Genomic DNA, 24,061 nt, shown 5'->3' with positions numbered 1-24,061 from the left:
CTCAAAGGATGTGATTCAGAAGGATCACCCAGATAGGTCAAGAATGATCATGTTTAAGACATTTCTCCAAAGAAGACATCCAGATGGCCAACAGACACAAGAAAAGGTGTTCAAGATGACCCAGCATCAAGGAAATGCCAATCAAAACCACAAGGAGATACCACCTCCCACCTGTCAGAAGGGCTAAAATCAACAACACAAGAAACAAGAGGTGTTGGCGAGGATGTGGAGAAAGGGGAGCCCTCATGCACTGTTGGTGAGAGTGCAGACTGATGCGGCCAGCCTGGAGAACAATATGGAGATTGCTGAAAAAAAAAATAAATTTAAAACAGAATTACTGTAGGAGCCAGTAATTCCCCTACTGGCTATATACCCAAAGAACACAAAAACATGAATTCATTTGGGGCGCCTGGGTGGCTCAGTGGGTTAAAGCCTCTGCCTTCAGCTCAGGTCATGATCCCAGGGTCCTGGGATCGAGCCCTGCATCCGGCTCTCTGTTCGGCGGGGAGCCTGCTTCCCCCCCTCTCTCTCTGCCTACCTCTCTGCCTGCTTGTGATCTCTGTCTATCAAATAAATAAATAAAATCTTAAAAAAAAAACACGAATTCAAAAAGATAGATGCACCCTTGTGTTTATTGCAGCATTATTTACAAGATCCAAGCAATGGAAGCAATCTAAGAGTCCATCCATGGACGCATGGATAAGGATGTGGTAGATGAATGCAATGGAATATTACTCAGCCATAAAAAGAGTGATGTCTTGCCATTTTCAACAACATGGGTGGATCGAGAGGATATAATGCTAAGTAACGTAAGGCAGTCAGAGAAAGACAAATACCATATGATTTCATTCACAGGTAGAATGTAGGAAAGAAAACAGACTAACAAAAAACCAAAACAGACTCTTAGGGAAAACAGGTGGTTACCAGAGGGGAGGTGAGTTGGGGGACAAGTAAAATAGGTGGCTGCCTCAGTTCAATCATTATATTATACACCTGAAACCAGTATGACACTGTACTTATACTGGAATTAACACACACACACAGACATATACTGGAATTGAAAAAATTAAAAGAATCTTGAAGAATGATCATGTTTAAAAATTAATTATTAGTATACAGAATATTTCCTGTGTATTGAGCACTGACTGCTCTACGGGCATTAGCTCATCTTATTTCATTTTAACCCAGTTAATTATTTAGTATGTAATTCTTAATCATCAGAGCTATATTTCTAATGCAATTAACATAATCATTTATTATACATTGATAAACATGAATTTATTAATAATATTGAATCACTTATTATACATTAATAAAAGCTAATATCTTATTCCTCAGAATATATAAACATTTCATTTACAAAAGTGAAGCCTTGGGTTTTTGCTGTTTTTGTTTTAATTTCGTTAAAGCCCAGACCTAATGACACTGACACTAACTGAGCCCAGAGCATGTGCCGGGAATGGTTCTAAGCATTTGACGTGCACTATCTCAAGAGTAAATTAATTCTAACAGCAACCCAGGAAACCAGTACCCTAATTATCCCCCATTTCACACTTGTGAAGGCTGAGAAACTTGTTCACAGAGATGCTACCCTATGGATGGAACTGGATTCAAACCCAGACGCGTGTGACTATAGGGGCAACAAAGAGTAGATTTTGAAAATACAGACGTGTGTGGTGCAGACAAGAGACACGTCAACTGAAGTTCAGTCCCATCAGGTGGGGGGTCGACCACAGGACCCAGCCCAGAGGTATGAAAACAAGTGAGAAGAGGTAAAATCAGGTCCCCATCCGACCTCCCATTTTTTGTTTTGTTTTGTTTTATTTTGTTTTGTTTTCTCAGAAACACTTTCTGGAAGCTTTCCTAGTTCAGAATTGTGAATTATAGACTCACATGCTTGATGTCAGCTCTTCCAAAGGGCACTTTATTTGAATTCTGTTATACTGGGCTCCTTGGTCTCACGATGTGCGGATCTGAAATCAGCTTCAAAAACACTTTAATCTCTACGATTTGGAGGAACTTCCCCAGGCTTACACAGATCCACGTCAGTTTCCCTTCTGTGGAAAGCACACTTATGTTGGTTGAGTCTCAGCAAATCCCACAGGTTCCTGAGGCCTTTCAGATAAAATGGGACTCCAGATTAAAGCCTAGTTTGTGAACAGTGTCTTTCACAAAAGGACCTTGAGTACGCTGCGGTGATGCGGAGGGAGAGCGGTTAATGCATTGAGAATGGATCTTTTATTTCAAGGTAGCGTTTTGCCTTATTTCCACCCAGCTGGAATTTGCTTTCATTATTTATCCTTCAGCTCTGCTCTTGCAAAAAACTGTGTGTGTGTGTGTGTGCGTGTGTGTCTGTGTTTAATCTAATCCTATGTCATATTCCTCCTCCTCCTCCCTCTCTGCTACTCTCCCTGGCCACCCCCGCCCCTGACTCCACGGCCAATTCAAAACCAAAAAAGAACTGTTGAGCCCCAGCGAGATTCTCAGCCCCTAAAATGTCCCATCCTCTCCAATGTCAAGGCTAAAACAAACTGGGTAATGATATGAACTAACAGTAAGAAAGGGACATAATACCCAAGAGGCCAAAGGGATTTTCTGTCCTTGTGAGTTTCCAGCTTTCCTGTGTCCTTTGGGGGTGGGCCTTACCTAGCGTGGCCAACATTCTCACAGAAGCCGCCCAAAGAATGGGCCAGGACTAGGGTGCGGCCAAGGCGTACCTGGGGCACAGTATTTAAGGAGTCCCATACCCTTGGGGCTGTGCAAATATCCCAGGCACCTCACTGGAGGCCCAGTCTTGCCCAAGAGTCCCCACCTGCCTGCCAAGCACCCACAACACTTCTCTATTCATTACCCTCCTCAACAGCCACAGTGATCATTTTGGAAGATAAATCTGTCAATGCCACTCCCTGATGAAACCCTCCAAAGGCTCCCCAGTGCCCCTGGGATAAAAGCTAAAATCCCCAAACGACATCTCTGATAAGGGGTTAGTATCCAAGATCTACAAAGAACTTATCCAACTTGACACCCAAAATACAAGTAACCAAGTTAAGAAATGGGCGGAAGACATGAAGAGACACTTTTCCAAAAAAAGACATCCATCTGGCTAATACACACATGAAAAGATGCTCAACATCACTCATCATCAGGGAAACACAAATCAAAACCACAATGAGATACCATCTCACACCGGGCAGAATGCTAAAATTAACAACACAGGAGACAAGAGATGCTGGCCATGTTGCAGAGAAAGGGGAACCTTCTTGCACTGTCAGTGAGAATGCAGACTGGTACAGCCATTCTGGATGAAAGTATGGGTTCCTCAAAAAGCTAAAACAGAATTACCCTGAGATCCAGCAATTGTACTACTAGGGATTCAAAGGGTTACATACACCCCAATGTGTATAATAGCATTATCAACAATAGTCAAACTATGGAGAGAGCCCAAGTGTCCATCAACTGATGAATGGATAAAGAAGATGTGGTATGTATATACAATGGAATATTACTCAGTCATCAAAAAGAATATTTGCTATTTGCAATGACATGGATGGAGCTAGAATGTATTATAATAAGTGAAGTCAGTCAGTCAGCGAAAGACAAATAGCACATGATCTCACTCATGTGGAATTTAAGAAAGAAACCAGATGAACATATGGGAAGGGGGAACAGGACAAAAGGAGAGAGTGAGACAAGCCATTAGAGATTCTCTCTCTCTCTCTCTTTTTTTTTTTTAAGATGTATTTCTTTATTCGAGAGAGAGAGACCAGGGGAAAGGGTAGAGGGAGAGAATATCCAAGCAGATTCCCCGCTGAGCACAGAGCCGGGTGTGGGGTTTGATCTCACAACCCATGAGATCATGACCTGAGCTGAAACCAAGAGTCGGACGCCTAACTGACTGAGCCACCCAGGTGCCCCCAGAAGGTGCTCTAATTGACAGAGGACAAACTGAGGGTCGATGGAGGGTGGTGGGTAAGGGATGGGCCACATGGGTGATGGGGATTAAGGAGGGCACTGGCGAGGAGGATTGGGTGTTGTATATAAGCGATGAATCACTGAATTCTACTCCAGAAATCAACATTGCACTGTAAATTAACTACCTAAAATTTAAATTAAATAATAATAGTAATAAAGAAGTAAAACAGGGGAAGAAAAAAGTGTTAACCTCCCTGGCAGGGTTTTACAGAGACCTACAGATGTGAGTCCTGCCCAACCCTGCCCACCACCCACCGTGTGACCAGTTCCCAGAACCTGACGCAATGTCCCCTCTGAGCTTCCCAGCTGCTGTCTCCTATCACCTGAACTGTCTTTTCTGCCTATTTTTCCAAGCTAACACCAACTCATTTTCCAGGTGTCACTGGAAAAAATATCAGAGCGGCAGATTAGGGCAGGGCATAAATTATAGTCGTGACCTGGCTTTGTCCAACCGGCTCTGCTGGATATCTTAGCAACATGAACTTGGCCAAGTTATCTAATATGTCTGGGGTTGAAGTCCCCCGTCTGTACGTTGGTGGTGAAAGGTTTACTTCTGGACTCAACAATGGATGGGAGGATTTTATTTTATTTTATTTTAAAGGATTTTTTATGTTTTTATTAGAGAGATGGAGACCACAAGTAGACAGAGCAGCAGGCAGAGGGAGAGGGAGAAGCAGGCTCTCTGCTGAGCAGGGAACCTGATGTGGGGCTCAATCCCAGGACCCTGGGATCATGACCTGAGCCAAAAGTAGCTGCTTAACCGACTGAGCCACCCGGGCGCCCCAACGGGAGGATTTTAAAAGGTGATCCATTTAACACTTGGAGATGAGTACTTAGCATGTGGCTAGAGCAGGAGGTGTCAGATACCATGAGGCGACCTTCACCAGAGGACCCCAGGTCTGGGAGGGGAGCCCCCTCCCAAGCACTTCTATAGCACATGCTCTTAATTCTGTCTCCTGTTACCAATACCATGCACCTACCTCCTGTCTCTCCCTCTGGTCTGCAAGCCTAAAGGCAGACCCTGGGTCAGTCTCTTCCCTGCTCTCCTGCTACCATCCTACCTAACACGTAGTAAATGACACACTGATGTGGGTTAAACACGCGAGCCAATGGTACAAATGACACGGCCGCCGTGACAATACCCTTCCCAGCTCCAGGACGAGCCACAGTAGATTTAGAAGGACCAACAACTGTTTGCCAACAGAATTCACTGCTGAGGGGTGCCTGGGTGGCTCAGTCGTTGGGCGTCTGCCTTTGGCTCAGGTCATGATCCCAACGTCCTGGGATCAAGTCCCACATCGGGCTCCCTGCTCAGCAGGAAGGCTGCTTTCCCTCTCCTACTCCCCCTGCTTGTATTCCCTCTCTCACTGAGTCTCTCTCTCTGTAAAATAAATAAATAAAATCTTAAAAAAAAAAAAAAAAAAAAGAATTCACTGCTGAATTTGAAAGCCTCAATTGTACCAAATATGATTTCAACCAGGCACGAATAGGTTGTGTGGCGGGCACTGTGTGGTGCCATAGGAAATACACAGCTCACGTGAGCACAGGGTCCCGCAAACAGAAAACAGGCAGAACATTCTGTTAGTATCTCGGCCACCCTCAGTCCCTCACTGGGCTCCTTACACATAGCAGATCCTTCCCCCTAATCTTGGCTATGAGCTCTCTCCTTCCTTCCTTTCTCTCTCTCTTTCTTTCTTTTTATTGCTTCAACTTAAAGATGGAAAAATATACATTTGAGACTGAGAACTCCTGGGTAGCATGAAACAGAGCTAAGTTTCTGTAACCAGAAGAGCTTTGAGACTCTTTTATTTCACTCTAATTGCCAACACGGACTGGCAAGCCAGTCCCCACCTGGCCTGGGGTTTTGCAATTTTCCTTTTGCCATTTTTGGACAGGTTCTGGGAATCTCTTAGAGTGACCTGTGGTTTTGTGATAATCCCATGGGAATGATTTTGTCTTCTGTGGTGGATTTTGTGGAAGTTAAAGTCTGTTGGTTTTTAATTTTTTTTTTTGTTTTCTGAGAAGGTTCTTTCTTCTTTCTGGTTATGTAGTATTGCTTACAGAAGGCACCAAAATAAGGGCACAAAAGGAATAATGAATAGTTCTTGCCTCGCATTTGTCTCTCATTGATTGTTGGTGGGTGCCTGAAACATCAGCTTTAAAGGGATTCTGATGCAGCTTTAGGCTTTAGTGGGACAGAGTGCATTGATTGATTAGTAATGTCTGCCCTGGGTAGGGAACTGAAGGTGGGGCAGGCCAGCAGTGAACACCCTTAGATAAAAAGCACTTTTTCCAGATCAAAAGTTCTATCTCTTCACCATATTCCCCATGCTACTTATTTCTCCCCACCTTACCTTACTGTCTGGCCCCACTGCAGTATGGCAGTTCAAACATCAAGTGACTATTAGTTCAGATTCATTTCTTTCCACTTAGAAAGAAGAATATTTTAAGGATGATTCACAGAAGAAGAAAACCCCCTCAGTAACGCTGAAGGAAAGGCCATTCTTTGCCGGTGTGATGGATGGGCTCCTCTCCCACTCAGATCATCCCATTTCAAAGTCAAGGTACTCAAGCGATTGGATTCATAATTAGAAGGAAATTAAAAGTCATCATAATAACTCAATTTGCAGAACAGGCTCTACATGTCAGGCATTGTGCTATCTCAATAATTCTTTAACATTGATGAAAGATATATTCTGATGCTGAAATCTTGATAAATTTTGAATCTGGTGATGGGTGTACGGGAACTATATTGTATCACGTTGTATACATCTGAAATTTTTCATGAAAGTTTTTTTAAAAATATATTTTATTTATTTATTTGAGAGAGAGAGTACGAGAGGAGAGAGGTCAGTGGGAGAAACAGACTCCCTGGCGAGCAGAGAGCCCAATGAGGGACTCAATCCCAGGACTCCGGGATCATGACCTGAGCCAAAGGCAATTGCCCAACCAACTGAGCCACCCAGGTGCCCCATGATAGAAAGTTTTAAAGGCACAATGCCAGATATTTCGATCTCATTGGTCTGTGAGAATCTGGGCATCAGGTAGCCTTAAAAACCTCCCACAAGGGGAATGGGGGGCTTGGTCAGTTAAGCATCTGACTCTTGATTTCAGCTTAGGTCGTGATCTCAGGCTGTGAGACAGAGCCTCACATCGGGCTCTGTGCCGGGTGTGGAGCCTGCTTAAGATTTATCTCTCTCTAAAAACAAAACAGAGAAAAAACCTCCCACAAATGAATTTTTTTTTTCTTTAGTGTACAATCAGGCAGGAAAAACAACTGGGCAAAGTCCTCTTCAGCAGGCTTCATTTTATTTGCTCCTCACAATCAGCCTAAGACAGGTGCACGTCACCCATCCCCACCTTACCGAAGACCCTGAAGCGGAAGGAGAAGCCCACAGTGGCATAACTGCCACGTGGCCAAGCCACAGCTGAACCCAGACTGACCTAAACTTGAAGCCTGGGTCCTTAACTGCCTGTTCTAGGTTAGGTCTAACTCTTCCCCGTTTTACTGGAGTGTAACTGACAAAAACTGTACACATTTAAGGTGTTCAACGTGATGTTGTGATACACACACACAAACAGGTATTAATCTCCACAACCAAACTAATGAACACATCTACCAACTCACACAGCTACCTCCCGCCTTTTTTTTTTAACAGGAAGATCATTTCCAGCCTTCAATACAGTATTATTAATGACCGTCCCCATGCTGTATGTTAGATCTCCAGGGCTTCCTCACCCCCCCATAGCTGAAGCTTTACCCAACATCTCTCCATTTCCCCCACCTCCAGCTCCTGGGCAAACACTGTTCTTCCTTCTCTGCTTTCATCCATTTGACTTTTTTAGATCCCACGTGAAAGTGAGATCATACCATGTCTATTTTTGTGTGTCTGGCTTACTTCCCTTAGCATAAGGTCCACCAGGTTCAGCCACGTTGCTGGATTTCCTTCTTTTTCCAGGCAGAATAATATTCTGTTGCATGTTTGATGCTGAATTTTCCTTAACCATCCCTCTGCCTGCCAACATCCGCATTGTTTCTAGATCTTGGCTACTGTGAATGATGCTGCAGTGGACAAGGGTGTCCAGATATCTCTTGACGATCCTGACTTCATTTCTTTAGATCTATACCCAGAAGTGGATTTGCTGGACCATAGGGCAGTTCTATTTTTAGTCTTTGGAGGAAATGTCATACTATGTTTCATAATGGCTGTACCATTTTTTGTGGTAGACTATACCTAGCACAAATGTTACTGTTTCAGCAATTTCCATGTGTATGGTTTCCGTGGCACTAAATACATCCTCAGTGTGCCACCATCACCACCAACCATCTCCAGGACTTTTCACCATCCCCTTGCATTCCTTGAATAATAATCCCCCATTTAAGCCTCCCCCAACCCAGTCCTAGGCAACTACCATTCTACTTTCTGTCTCTATGAATCTGACTATTCTAGAAATCTCCTATAAGTGGAATCAGAGAGTATTTGTCCTTTTGTGCCTTATTTTGCTTGACACAGATCTATCGTCTTCAGGGTTCATCTGCATGATAGCACGTGTCACGTTCAGTCCTTTTTAAGGCTGAATGGTAAGTGTAACTTTTAAATAAAAGTTTCCTTTTATCGTGGGATTGTGGTGATCGATGAAATATAATTTCTGCTCTCAGCCAGCAATCTCACAGCCTGGCAGTATGACAGACAACAGTGCATTAAGGGTCCCATAAAATGCACACACGTGTGGAAGCTTCTGGTAAAAGAGGTCACAGAGTTGCATCATATTATCCACGGTGATCCAGGTGAGCCCTGGAGTAAAAATCCCAACTCTACTGCCTTTTAGCTATGAACTACTGAACAAGTTATTTTTCCTCTTTGGGGCTCAGTTTTTCCATCTGTAAAATGTGAGTAATCATAGTATCTACCTGTGAGTTGGAATCAAGCTTAAATGAGTCAGTCCATGTAAAGCACTGAGAACAGTGCCTGGCACATTGTAAGTGGTCAAAAATGATATGAATCTATCAGTCAGTAATACAAAGTAATCTGTAGAGAATACGTTAATTAGATTTTGAAGGACGAGGAGATTTCCTTAAGGTTAGGTGGCCTGATCGAATATAGGACATCTAGTTCAATTTGAATTTCAAACAAACAACTAATCCTTTCTTAGTATAAGTCCCAAATATTGGATATTCCTAATCAAATACTGACAAAAGACACATTTCTGGGATATCACGTTTTTGAACACTTTGGTGTTGAATACTTACAACACTTCAGTGAAACTGATGAGTATTAATGAGATTGGGTGGTTGCTTCTGAGCTGGCCAAAGCAGAGAAAGCAAAGCAGAGTTCAAGACTTCAGAGTCAGCTCAAACTCTGCATAACTGAGCCTCACCTCTAATGTCTCTCTTAGGGCCGAGATTGCTGAAATCATCTTGAGAGTCAATGAATTACAATGCAAATGGAATTCATAACCTCACAGGCTGTCTGCTGTTCAAGTGAGGGCACTGATGAGGAAGGAGCAGATTCCAGAAAATGGGGAAGGGGCCACATGAGCAGATCCCAGTGAAGCTGGTGACAGGGGGGGGTCTAAATTTACCAGAGTCTTCTTTGCCAGAGAAGCAGCCCATTCTCCCCTTCCCATTCGCCTCCACTAGTCTGACAAGGTCAACCCTGTTTTGCTTGAGGAACCTATGACAGTCTCCCCTGAGGGGGGTGCCTTGCGATATACTACTGTTGGTTCTCCTCAAGACCTGGCCCCACCATCCCCGTTGGCTTCTAGACCTCTAACCAGACTCAGGTCACAGCAGGTCCCCAATGGGGAGGTATAAACTGTGACCCACAGGGACGGGCCCTACCTTCCAAAAGACCTACATGACTTTTCTAACTTATAGACAGAAATCTGGGGAATACGGGTGGGGACAAATACTAAGGGTGTGGGGATAATAGGGGAAGGAATATAAAGTTGGATCAGGCCACATGTATGGATATGAGCCCACTGAGAAGAGATTCCGGATTTAATGTTATCGTGTAGGGGCGGGGGTTAGAAAGAGCTCTAATGGCTTGCATGGTTGGCTGGCAGAAACGTGGAGTGCAAGATGCCCGAAGTTGAAATGCCAAAACTGCTTTGATCTACTATAGAGAGAGGATGAGGAAGGTCTCCAAAGGCTTAGGGGTTAGGGAGATCGGGCTGTTGGAGTGGATTTATCATGTAAGACTTGTTCGTCTGCCTCAGGAGCGTCCCCACAACTGTGAGAAATAAATCTGTGAGGGGAGACCCAGCATCCTTGAAGAGATTTGTGGACACTCTTCTCTGTATGTCAGAAATTACAGGAAATTACAGGGAAGACATCGCTGCTACTAAATTGGGATTTCTAAATGCAGTGGGGATAATTGGATCCTGGAGTGTCAGGGGCCAAGTTGCTGCTCTTAATCACCAAAGGCAAGGTGGGCATGGCTACAGTAATGGACGGCGGAATCAAAACAGTAATCAGAACAGTCTGACCCACTGAGACTTACAGGGTTGGCTAGCTGATCCCAGCGTGGTGGGAAAATAAATACATGCAGTCTACTAAATTCTTACTTTATCTGTATAACCTGAAGAGTTTTAGGTCAAGGGGACAGAAGTCTAACCTGAACGACCAAGGCAGAGCGTCACGGCCCCTCCATCAATTCCCAGACACGAGCGAGTTTACAGACCCGGGAACCTCGGAATGCAGGGGAGGCTGGGTGGCCTTGAGGAAGGACCACACCACCCTGCCAAAAATTTGTACCGTTACCCTCGCTCTCAGTCTTCTCCAAAGAGACCTGTGGCCTTTTGCGAGGCTGACTGCGCAATGGAGAAAAGGAAACTATGAGATTTGGGGGACAACTGGACACTGGCTCTGAGTGACCCTAATTCCAGGGGACACGAGACCTCATGAAATCCACCAGGCAGAGGAGGGGCTTACGGAGGTCAGGCAAGGAGTCAGGAGCTCACGTCCACTGCACAGTGAATCCAACGGGTCCCCGAGCCCACCCCAAGGTCCTTTCCCCAGTTCTAGGATGCACAACTAGAAGAGACATAATCAGGAATAGGCAGAATCCCTAAAACCCTTACTTCGATCCGAAACTCAGACTGAGCTGGGCATCCTGTATTTCTAGTTTAGCGAATCTGGAAGTCCTACCGGAAGGAGATTTCCAGGCGGGGATAAGAACCCAGGGCACAAACGCTTCAAGGGCAGGAGAGTGAAGCTTTGTTAGGGAGATTGTGACCCAGAGCTGGACCCCAGATGGCAAAAACCCAGGGCCAAAGGGCATGAAATTCAGGAGAGGGAGGGGCTCGGGAAAGCTCTGGAAATAATGCCTTTAAAAAAAAAAAAAAAGAACCATCTCATCCCTAGGCAAAACAACCTCCCCAAGCCAACTCAAACCAAACCAAAAGTTCCCTTCCTGGGCCCGGGGATGATAAAAACAATAGTCTGTGATTATTTCAACCTTACAGCGACAGACTAGAACATTCACGTCAAAGGAGTTGAATTCTTTGAGCTGACGCAATCGCCAACAGCCTGTTTTGTGAATCTTCGGCTGGGATGAGGTGCCAGAGGGCAGAAAGAGTTTAAAGGGCTTAAAGCAGCTTGAATTGGTTGGGTTTAAGGGGGGGCTAACCACATCTTTGTTCAGTGCTGGGTATGAAACACCTGCGTGTAAACACACCCCCCCCCCTCACAAAAATTCCGATCAGAGGGATTTATCCTAAAGCCCAAACCAGCTAACCACATGAAAGAGCATACGCTGTCTCACAATGTCACTACAGTGCTGATGATGAGTAAAAATCCAGAATTCCCCGATACGCTCATTAAATGGGAACTGAATAGTGATGAAATACAATGACATGTTTGGTCACCATTAAAAAGGATGGCTTTTTTTTTTTTTTTTAAACATAGGAAAAATTGTTCAATTGTTCCCCATCTATTGCTAAATGAGTAAAATGATAAAATCGGATCAAGTATGATCTTTCCATCTAAAAAGAACAAGTACACCTTCAAGCAGAGGAAAGAGGATGGGGAAGAAATTCACAGACATGGTTTCGGTGGTGGTTTCATGGGGCGGGGGTTGATCGTTGAATCGTTGAATAGAGCTTTGGTCTTGTTTTGGCTCTGCTTCTCTTCTTTCTCAAGTTCTTCTACAGTAAATATGGCTTTTCTAAATAACCAAACTGCCTTAAAGGGAATGATGGGAAGCTGCCAGGCCTCCGTGGGAAGGGTGAAGATATGGACCCTTCTCTTTCACAGCTGTCCATGCCGGGAGCCCTCCGGGATGCTTGAGGGGAGGTATTATAAAGGCTGCCAAGAGAGCCCCCAGCAAGCCGTTCTTAGTTCTTTTTTTTAAAATATATACTTTTTAAAAAAAAAAACTATTTTATTTATTTATTTGACATTCAGAGATCACAAGTAGGCAGAGAGGCAGGCAGCAAGAGAGGAGGAAGGAGGCTCCCTGCTGAGCAGAGAGTCCCATGCAGGGCTTGATCCCAGGACTCTGGGATCATGACCTGAGGCAGAGGCTTTAACCCACTGAGCCACCCAGGCGCCCCAAGCTGCTCTTCGTTCTTACAACGAGGGCGAACTTCCCCGTCTTGTCATATCCCCGATGTCTTTTTTTTTTTTTTTAATTTATTTATTTGACAGATAGAGATCACAAGTAGGCAGAGAGGCAGGCAGAGAGAGGAAGAAGCAGGCTCCCTGCCAAGGAGAGCCCGATGTGGGGCTCCATCCCAGGACCCTGGGATCATGACCTGAGCCGAAGGCAGAGGCTTTAACCCACTGAGCCACCCAGGGGCCCCTCCCTGACGTCTTAATCCCACGACCAGAATACACTCGGTGGCATTTGTTAAGGAAGTGTCGTTTGAAACTTCCCCCAAGTGATTCTAAAGCAGGGCTGGTGTCGAGAAGCCCCGCCTTTGCCCCTATAATCTGAGCAGCATCTGCAGGTCTAAAAGAAGGCAAAACCACTTGGGCACAGGGGCCCTGGTGGCCTGTGCTCTGTCCCCCAGACAGACCTGACCAGCAAGCCCTCTGCCTCGAATTAATAACCCTGACAATCAACAACGTTGCTCTTGGTGCTGAGGCTATGGATCAGACTGGGAGGCTGAGTCAGCTATGAAATTCCCACTTGACTCATTCCGGAATTGACTGATGTGTATTTTCCCTCCTAAAAGCGCAGAGCAGTACCCTGTATGTCTCCCTTCTGCCGTCACTCAGAAGCATATCAGGGAGGCTGACAAGCATCCCTCCCGCTCTCCCAGAGCACTCACCGGGCTCTGTCAGGTTAATTCCAGCTTTCTCCCGCTGTTCCGCTTCAGGACCTCATCATCTCCTGCCTGGACGCGGACGACAGCCTCTTAACCAGCCTCGCTCTGATCCCTGTCCCGGACCACCCACGATAGGCGCCCTTCTAGGTGCCCCTTTCCCTGGCCACGCCATTCCCTTGCATCAAAACCTTCAATAGCTCCTACCTGTCTGACTTATAACACTGTCAACACAATAATCATTATGAAATTAATTTTAATTGTTACATCCTTTGTGCGTTCTTACTATGTGTCAGGTTCTAGGCTGGGCTTGTGACATGCACAATCTCATTTTTTCAATACGTTTCATTATGAAGATTTCTAAACACACATAGGAGGAGAAAGAGTAACAGGGGCGCCCACTCTCTTCTCCGTAATTCGAAAATGCAAAGAGCTCTGAAGCCCGGAGATTTATCACGCAGGTGGTGCTAAAACTCATTTGGTAGCGAAATCTGACCTGAGTCAGCATGAAATGATGTCTCTATGTAGCCCACTCAGTGCGAATCTTCAAACGTATTATTGCAGACATCCTCGTAGGTTTTATGATGGGGTGCTGCCCAGGCTCTCGTTCCGGGGGTAATGCAACACACGGTGCCTGCACCTGAGTGCCTTCCTAAAACTGGGAAACATCGGAATTCAAAAACACAGGGTTTTTCGAATCCTGTGCCTGTACCATGAGAACCTGAGTACCTGCGACGTACATCAGAAACGCTTCACACTGGGACATCGTTGCTTTAGGTACAGATGCACAGAGATATAAAGATACAGATACATCGATGACACGTGTACAGACGGAGATGACGGAGACAGGTCCCGCGCTGGTTCTCCACCCCCCCCCCGCCCCCGCGCCCAAGACAGATCCACGTCAAATCCCCGGAACCTGTGAATGTGACCTCATTTTGAAGTCTTTGCAGATTTAACTTGGGATCATAAGGTAAGTGTAATTCAGGCCCTAGTCCAACGAGAAGTGGCCTCCTAAGAGACAGGCAGACAGAAGAGGACGGCCTCCAGGACGGTGAGACAAGAGATTTCAAGATGTTTTGGGCCACCCAAGTTTGTGGTCATTAGTTGTGGTGGCCCCAAGGAAAGGAATACAGATTTCAAGACAGGTAAAGATACCGACGCACACCTGGGCACCGGCTGAACCCTTTTAAAGAACTTGCAGCCCCTTGGGACCCTTTACTGCGAAGTCCTCCAGGGCATGCATCTCGGGGAACCCCCCTCCCCAGCCTGGTGAGATACATACACCTATTTTTTTAACCAACTTATGCAGCCATCACGGTAAATCAGTTTTAAAGCATTTCATCCCCTCGAGAGGATTCCTCATGCACGTTTCCTGTTATTTCCTGTCCCTGTCCCCAGGCCACCACGAATCTATTTTCTGTCTTCATAGCTTTGCCTTTTCTGGATATTTCATATCAATAGACCATGTGATGTGTAAGTCTCCTGGGTCCAGCCTCTTTTCCTGAGCATCACATGAGGCTCCTCCATGTCGTAGCATGTGTCTGTAGAATGTTCCTTTTTATTGCTCACTAGCATTCTACTACATTCTACATTTTGAATCCCCAGTTACCAACTGATGGATTTGGAGGTTCCCATTTTTGTCCAGCCCATCAAATGTTAACCTTCACAGCTACTGTCATGACATGATAGGCAAAAGGGGTGTGTTTCTTTTCCTGCCCAAGGTAACAAGGTAACAAATGGTCTGAGACCCCCTGTGGTTCCCATTGCCGAGGCCAAGCAATGAAGACACATAAAAAGTATTCCCAGTTCCATCTCTTGCTACTCCCGCAGTCCAAGTCAAAGCATGAGTCACTGCACCCGACCTACCACAGGATGTACAAAGCGAGCATTCCAGAAGGAGAATTTAGGGGAGCCACGAAACCCAGCAGGAAGAAGGGGCTGAGGGCAGGTGACGGCCCCCTTGCCTTTGAAAGATAGAAGCTATCTCGGGGATTCTCTGCGGGCGAGCATTTAGGAAACAAGGAACCTGGGTTTCCCAGCCATGCTCAAGCCAACATCAAGAGCTTCGGTGACTGTGGGAGCTGCACCTGTCCTACATTCTGATGCTCTGTCCTGCCTGCCCCAGCTCAATGGAGTCAGCCAGGGTCAGTGAATCAGGTGACTGGGCTGGTACGGCTGCCTCCTCAGCAGCGACGTCTGGGTTTGTCTGAGCAAAGTGACATAGGCAAATGGCGTTGCTAGGTCAGCCGCAGTGAGGTAGGAGCTGGCTGGGGAGCTAACAAGCTCATAAACTGGAGAGGAATCGGACGATCAGATGGCAAAGGCAGGACACGACACAGCCATCCAGGGGAGTCTCTGCTATAACTCAGGGAAAGCATAGTGTTTTCCCCACGAAGGGGTCATCTGAAGAGCACATCAAACCAGAATGCTCGCGCAGAGGGGGGATTTATGGCTCTATTAGCAAAGTACACCACGAGGCTGATGCAGGGGACAAGAGGCTGGGTTGTGGGTCTCTCAGCCTACAAAGAAGGGGTCCCCTTGGTAAGGAGACCCTTCCGGCACTTGCAGGGAGCAGGGGAGCTTGGAACAATCTCCCAAGATATGGTCTGTGAGGTCCGTCAGAGAGCCCGTTGGGAGCAGCAAGGAGAAGGCAGGGCGAGCCAACTTTCCCCATCAACCCCCAGTTTAACCGAAGGAACGAGCTGGTTTAGATCAGGAAGCCTGAACAATTTCGTTTGGTGAAAAGTGTTTTGCTGTTTAAAAAAAATATGTATTTTTTGAAACCCCTGGGGTACATCTTTCAGCCAAGCCCCTGCAGTCGGCAAACAACATCCACTCATTGATGATAAATGAGCACTTACTGTGTAGCAGGCACTGGGCCAGGTTCTGGGCATGACGGGTGCGCCGACAGGTGTGATCTCTGACCCCTCGGAGTTTACAGTCACCTGGGGGAATAGAGACATAGGAAAGAATAAATCCACAAATACATAAATAATTCTAAGTCATGGTCAGTTTGATACGGAAGAGGGGAGAAGGAGACAGAGCACGTGCGAGAGGGAACAGGGTGGCCGGAGAAGGCTTCTCGGAAGAAATGACATTAAAATTGAAAGCAGAAGTGAGTGCGAATGGTTGGAGAATGAAGATGGATCTGTGAGGAGGCCCACATGTTTCCTAAAACTTGACTTTTCTCTGAATAACTCCTCCACATGTAGAGAGAGTAAGGTGGCCCCTAAAAAATAAAAGTCCCACGTTACTTGATTTTTTTCCCCCAATTTTTCTACCGAGGGGCACATTTCCCATAATGCCCAGGGCTGGCACCCTGAACGACATCAAATGCAGTGGAGGACTCGGTGACAATGACCCTGAGCGTGGCACTCACACATAGTGACTTCCAGGAACGTGAGGTCACTCATTCATCCACTCATTTGTTCAACAACATTTGCTGTTCATTTATGATGGGCCAGGAGGTGGAATGGAGTAATGAGAGAGATTTTGAATTCAGATCCTGTACAGCTTAAAACAAAGTAAGGGTAGACAAGTAGACAGTACAGGAAGGACAAAGGGGACCCTGCTGAGGGGACTACAAGTCACAGATAACACGTAGACGGTGCTTGAAATCATGAACAGTGGTGCCAGGCTACCTGGGTCTGAAGCCCAGCTCTACCACTTACTAGCTGTTTTACCTTAGGTGAGTGGGTGGACCTCTCTGTACATCCCTTTCCTTCCTTTTAAAATAGTCCCTCATAAGATTGTTGTGAGGTTTGAAGTATTAAGATTTGCAAAGTCAAAGACAGTAAGGGTTACAGAACTGATTGAAAAGTGGATTTTAGCAATGTGGAAATAAATGTATTAATCAAAGCTGAGAAAAGTGAAAATTTTATCAGATCTGTATAAGTGTGTGTGTGTATATGTGTAAAGTAACCCAACTTCTGAGTTCTCTTACCTAGGACACCTCCCCTGCCGATTATCATGATTTTGGTATGTATGAATCCTTCTAGGCAATGTTTTTATGATTTATTATCTATATGTACCTATAAGCTAGATTTAGGACATATAAAAACAGGATCATATCATGAACATCATTTTGGAATTTGATTTCTCCCAATGTTACATTTCAGTACCCATGCATGTGGATAACTTACGTAGTTTGTACATTTTAACAACTGTCTAGTAGTCTGTTGTATATTATTCATTCCCCTCCTAATGGACATTCAAGCTGTTCCCAGTTTTTCGTGATCACAAATGTTACCGCAATAACCCCCTTTGAGCTTGTGAGTTTCTGAATCTACACCTAGAATGTATAAAGTGTCATTGCCAGGTCAAGGAGTCCATGGCAAATCAAGAATAACCATCCAAAACAGAAAGTATGAGGCCAAGATGAGTTCACTGATAAGTTCCCCAACCACTTGAAAAAGAAATTATACCAACTCTCTACAATCTCTTTCAGAAAATAGAATCAGGGAGAATACAACCTGACTCATTCCACGTGGCAGACATTACCCTAACACCAAAACCAGATAAAGACATTATAAGAAAAGAAAACCACAGACCAATGTCCTCATGAACATATACCAATATCTCTTATGCAGAACTCTTTAACAAGATATTAGCAAATTGAATTAAAAATGCATTAAAAATTATACATCATGATCAAGTGGGACTTATCCCAGGTATGCAAGACTGGCTCAAGAGTCAAAAATTAATTACATAATGTAACAAAATGAATGTAATCCATTACATCAACAGGCTAAAAAAGAAAAATCACTGGGTGCCCAGGTGGTTCGGTTAGTTAAGTATCCAATTCTTGATTTTGGTTCAGGTCATGATTGATGAAGTCCCAGAACCTAAGTCAGGTTCTGGTGGGGTGAGGAGGTTCGGAGCCGACGACTAAAGAAAGAATTCTTAAGACGTCATTGGTGCAAAATGGTGGTTTATTAAAGCACGGGGACAGGGCCCATGGGCAGGCAGAGATGCGGCTGCCGCGCCGGGTTGTTAGGAGTGGTTGGTTATATACGCAGGAGTTGGGTAGGTGAGGACAAAGGGGTGTTCAGAAGGGCTATTGGGGCAAATAATACTATCAGGATATTGAAGGCTTAGTTGCTATCAAGTAAAGACAATTAGGAGTCTGGTGGAATGTTACATTCCTGCTATCAAGCATCCTTGTTAATGAGATTTAGGTTTAGAAGAAATTTAACTTTATTTACTTTTCCTTCCACCTCCGCCTCCTTAGGTTTTATGGAGGGGAGGGTGACATTTGGCTTGAGAAACTGAGTTCTGTGTCCTTGGAAATTGGGCTATTGATAAGGTAACTTCTTTGTTGTAATCTCAAGGAAATTTGCAAACCAAGGGAGACTCCTGTCTTGCAGGATTGTGATCTCAGCAAGTTAACTATTTATCACTTTATGGCAGTCAGGGGTGCCTGAGGAATGTTACACCTATGGAGGGGAGCGGATGAGAAGGGGGGGGCGGTTGCAAGGCGCCAGCTCCTGCTTTGTCCTCAGTCAGCCACCTGCTCCCTCATCAATGATCTTAGGATTTTAAGATTGAGCCCCACACTGGGCTCTGCACTAAGCATGGAGACTTCCTCAGCCTCTCCACCCTACCCTTGCTCATGTTCTGTCGCTAAAAAACAAAACAAAACAAAAAACAAAAACAAAAGAAAAATCCTGGGATCATATTGATGCAGAAAAAGCATCTGGCAGAACCCAACATCTGTTCATGATCAAAGTTTAGAGAGGATTTTTTTTTTTTCAATTTAATAAAAGAAAAAAAAACACAACTACAAAAAAACCCTACTGCTAACATTAAACCTAATGGTGAGAAAATTGAAACTTTCTCAATAAGATCAGGAATGAGGCAAGTATGTCCCTTCCTACCACTGCTTTTCAACATTGTACTAGAAGTTCTAGATAATTTTTTTTTTAAAGATTTTACTTACTTATTTGAGAGAGAAAGAGACAGAGAGCATGCACATGAGTGGGGGGGGGGGGGGAGGGAGACTCCCTGCTCAGGGGGGAGCCTAAAGCAGGGCTTCATTCCAAGACCCTGAGATCACAACCTGAGCCAAAGGCAGATGCTTAATCCACTGAGCCTCAGACACCGCAGGGATGTCTAGATAATGTAATAAGACAAGAAAAGGAAATAATAGATCAGAAGAAAGAAATAAAACTATTTTTGTCCACAGATGACAGGATCATCTATGTAGGAAATCTGAAAGAATCTACAAAATAATAAAAATTCCTGAAGCTATCAAGTGATGATTGCAATGTTTCAGGATACCAGGTTAACACACAAAAATTAATCCCTTTCCTATATATGAGCAAGAAACAAACGGAATTTGAAATTTAAAGCACAACACCATTTACAAGAAGCACTCCCCAAAATGAAATATTTTGGTAAAAATCAAACAGAATACACACATAATCTATGAGGAAAGTTACAAAACTCTGATGAAAGAAATCAACAAAGAACTAAATAATTGGAGAGAGATTCCCTGTTTATGGGTAAAGAGACTCAATTTTGTCAACATGTCAGTTCTTCCCAATTTGATCTACAGATTCAGTGCAATACCAAAGTCCCAGCAAGTTATTTTTTGGATATTGACAAACTATTTTTAAAGTTTTTTTTGTTTGTCTGTTTGTTTTTTAGGATTTTTATTTATTTATTTGACAGACAGAGATCACAAGTAGACAGAGAGGCAGGCAGAGAGAGAGAGGAGGAAGCAGGCTCCCTGCTTGAGCAGAGAACCTGATGCAGGGCTCCATCCCAGGACCCTGAGATCATGACCTGAGCCGAAGGCAGAGGCTTTAACCCACTGAGCCACCCAGGCACCTCTATTTTTAAAGTATATATGAAGAGATGAAAGACCCAGAACAGCCCATACAATATTGAAGGAAAACAAAGGGGTGCCTAGGTGGCTCAGTAGATTAAGCCTCTGTCTTGGGCTCAGGTCATTGATCCCAGAGTCCTGGGATTAAGCCCCGCATTGAGCCCCGCATCCGGCTCTCTGCTCAACAGGGAGCCTGCATCCCCCCCTCTCTCTGCCTGCTTCTGCCTACTTGTGATCTCTGCCAAATAAGTAAATAAAATCTTTAAAAAAAAAAAAAAAGAAGAAGGAAAACGAAGTTGAACTGACAACGACCGATTTCAAGACAAAGCCACAGCGATCAAGACAAATTACCACCTAAGGGGTGGATATTTCTCTTTCCCCCTGGAAGTCTACAGTCAAGTGGAGTTGGGTATTTCCTTTCCTGGGGTTAGTAATGTTCTGATATAACCCCACAGGATCAGGTTCTGGCTAACTAGTTTTTCTTGCGGGCAAGGATAGAGTGCTCTGGCGTATCTTGAAATAGTTCCTCCCCACTGCCTGCCACCCCCGCCACTTGCCCCCGGCTCCCTGGTTAAAAGCATGGGGGATTTTTCTCCGATACTTACTGTGAGAAACTGTCAAGCTCCTGGAGGTAAATATTACAATACTGTTGGGGAAGGGGCTTGCTATGAAGTTGGAGGGCAGGGGACACAAACATTCAGTCTATATAGCAAGGTGTGTGATTTGTCTTATTGTTATTTAAATTTGCATTTTCCTAATGACAGATGATGTTGAACATCTTCTCATAAGCTTATTGTAAATCTATAATCTGAGGTGTCTATTCAGGTCTTTTGCCCATTTTTAAGTTAGGTTGTTTTCTTATCATTGAGTTTTAAGAGTTCCTTGTATATTTTGGAGGCTAGATCTTTACGAAATACACATTTGCGATTATTTTCTCCCAGTCTGTGACTTGTTGGATATTCTTTCTAGTTGGAAGCTAAGTTTACAAAAAGTGGGTCAATTTAAAGAAAAAGATTACAAAAATATAGGAAATCCCTACAAGGAACTAAGTACAGATGGTAGTTGAATATAGCAGAAATCTTGATGGCAATAAACAAATGGACAAAATTCAGGAAATGCTCATGTAGGCTAAAGTGTTTCCATCTCTCTCTCTCACACACACGCACACAAACACATTCACACACACTCCTCTTACACACACAGAAGGAGTTAAATTCCACCTCATGGGAATGTTCATGTCTTGGGTAATATTTCAGACCCTGGTTTACGTAGCCCAGGTAGATTATTACTCCAGCAGCTTGCACATTTGGGAAGTTAATTATTCCAAGTCTGTAAGAAACAGTTTTTATGAAGGAGTACATGCAACACACAAACACACATGCACACACGCTCTCACATACACACACACACGCACACCCACCCCTAATGTAAGTTTCAAACCCAGCTGAAGGCAGAAAAAAAGGAAACCAGTATCTTCATTCAAAAAAAAAATGTAATGCTTTAGTTTAACTGAATTCTTGCTCATGCAAAACGTGTCTTCCACGGGTCTCTATGCTCTAAGGCTTTCACACCATCTTTTTCTTGCAAGTTCACAAAAGCAATAAAGGCACATCCCCCTGCCCCCAACATCTTAACAGAAATCCTTGGCATTTCTGAACCAACAGTGGAACAAATAGCATGAGCTAAAGCTGGGGACGGAAGCGAAATGGGTGTGTTCAATGATCTGAGAGAAGGTAGGTGGCCCGACTGTCACTGGGGTTAGTGGAGAGTGAGAGGGATGCCAAGGAGGGAGCAGGAGCTACTTGTGTGGGGCCTTGGATGCCATTTTAAGGATTTGGGAAGCAAAGAGAAGGTCATCAAAGGAGAAGTGCCAGGGGGTGACATGATGATATTTGACTTGAGATTTCAAAAGAAGAAAAAAAAAAAAAGTTGCTCTTTACCATATAAGGACGGTGGTTTCAGTGCTAGAAAAATTGGGTCACCTGAGCTGCTGTTTGTTGGAGAATCGGGAGTGAGGGTGATCCACAGTAGGCCAGCAAGGAAAAAGTGAAGACCCTAGGAACAGAGTATGGGCCAGTTAAAGGTTTTCTTTCTTGCCTGTACTTTTTTCTTTCTACTTCTCCTTCCTGTCCATGAGGTGTCTGTGTAGATTATTGTACCGTCTCGGCCACTTTCTAGCATCTTTCATGGAAGTGTGGCCTTGCCAACTCCTTGGTCTTAGACTTCCAGCCTCCAGACCCAAGAGAAGGTAAGTTTCAAGCTGCCCGATTTCTGGTACTTCATTACGGCAGCCCTAGCAAACCAACCCAGTGGGCGCCAAACAGCTCTACTCTTCGTAGTGTTTGGGCCTTGGTCATCAACAAATCATGGATTATTTTTCTATTACATCCCAAGTGTTACAGTTACTTCAAAATATCATTTAGGCTCATCAGTACTTGAAATCACAGTTGTTATTAAACCTATGGCTAAATTGTGTGACTTAACACATTAACAAAGGAGCACATATGTTATTATATCACAATTTATAAAATTCTTTGGGAAGTGCAACTCAAAATCATTGGTTTTCTTCGTAACTGTATATATTTTATAGTATGTATTTTAATACATAATTCTGAGAAGGGTTTGTAAGAGCGCTAAAGGGGTCCCTAGCACAAAACAAGTTAAGAATCCCTTCTTTAAGCAGAAGAGAAATGGTATAAAGATGTATCTCCACACCTCAGACCCTGAGCCCACCCTGGAGTTCTAGGAGGTGGGGGGGCGGCAGGGAGGTATGTGTTCAGGGAATTGCTTTCCAGTTAGAATATTAAGTGACTACAAGTGCTATGCAAATATGTCCTGATACTCGACAAACTAGGCGCAAAGACTACTCCAACCATATCCCCACACACTGAAATGTAAGCACCCAAAAAGGAGGCTTTGTTTATTTCAGTTCCTGGTTCCCAGATGTATTAGTCTGGGTTCTCCAGAGAAACAGAACCAGTGCAAGTCCCAAGATCCCCAGTCGGCAAGCTGGACAGTCCGGAGAGCCTGTGGAGTAAGTTCCAGCCTGAGTCTGAGACCAAAGGCATTAAGAAAGAAGTCAGGCAGCAGGAGCTCCCCCTGGCGTATGTAAGGTCAAGCCTTTTCATTCTATTTAGGTTTTCAACTGATTGGACGAGGCCCACCCACTTGGGGGAGAGCATTTGCCTTACTCTCTCCAAGGATTCAAACGCTTTTTCTCATCCAGAAACACCCTTGCCCACAGACCCAGAATGATGTTTCCCCATATAACTGGGCAGCCCGTGACCCAGTCAAGTTGATGCATAACATTAAGCCTGGCATCACCGTAAAGTCTATGCTGTACTTAGCACACCACCGATGCTCACGTAAGTATTTGTGGAATAAATAAATGAACAAACAAAGAAAAGACATGCGCAAATATCCAAAGGGGGCCAGCAGGCAAGCAGACCTAAACTGTCCCCCATGGGTGCCACACCTGGTTTCCCAAGGACTAGGGGGAGAAGGAACAAGATCTCTGCCGGCTTCTGCGCGCACTGCTCACTATCGGCAGACTCCCTGGAAGCCACGGGACGACCCATGGGTGCGTGTCGACTAAACTGTGGCAGAGGAACAGAGCTGGCAAGGCACCCTTGACACAAAGAGAGTGGCCAGCATACCAGTGAGCAAACACAAGATCTTCAAAGGAGATGCTGGCATTTGATGTGGATTCCATAGGCTTCTGGGATGCCGAGGACCACACAACAAGGCTCTGACTCACGCCAGGAGACTTCAGCTAACTCCCCCTGCTCTGTAACTCCCTGCCCCCTGCAGAGACATTGCCTTCCAAAGTCTCCAGGTCTCAGAGGGACCCTGAGTCCCGTGTCCCTTTGAAGGTGAATCCTGTCCCACAGCTGCCCACCCAAAATGCTGCTCCAGACACATCAGAGGGGTCGGCTGTGAATGACCCAGACTCCAAATCCCAAGAGGCAGAGGATGAAACCTCGTTCA

General features: G+C 44.8%; 1 protein-coding gene across 1 annotated transcript in view; it reads right to left on the bottom strand.

The window, feature by feature from the left end:
* RPS15A (ribosomal protein S15a) overlaps positions 1 to 24,061 on the bottom strand; it is a 420,016-nt gene that overhangs the window by 142,799 nt on the left and 253,156 nt on the right. The window contains exon 9 of the transcript XR_014306580.1: positions 16,107 to 16,190. The gene's annotated coding sequence lies outside the window, so the exon portion shown is untranslated. The remainder of the gene's footprint in view (positions 1 to 16,106; positions 16,191 to 24,061) is intronic.

Source organism: Mustela nivalis (assembly GCF_964662115.1).
Source record: "Mustela nivalis genome assembly, chromosome: 19".
NCBI lineage: Eukaryota > Metazoa > Chordata > Mammalia > Carnivora > Mustelidae > Mustela > Mustela nivalis.
The sequence above is the reverse complement of the archived record's forward strand: the minus strand, read 5'-3'. Positions and strand labels throughout refer to the sequence as shown.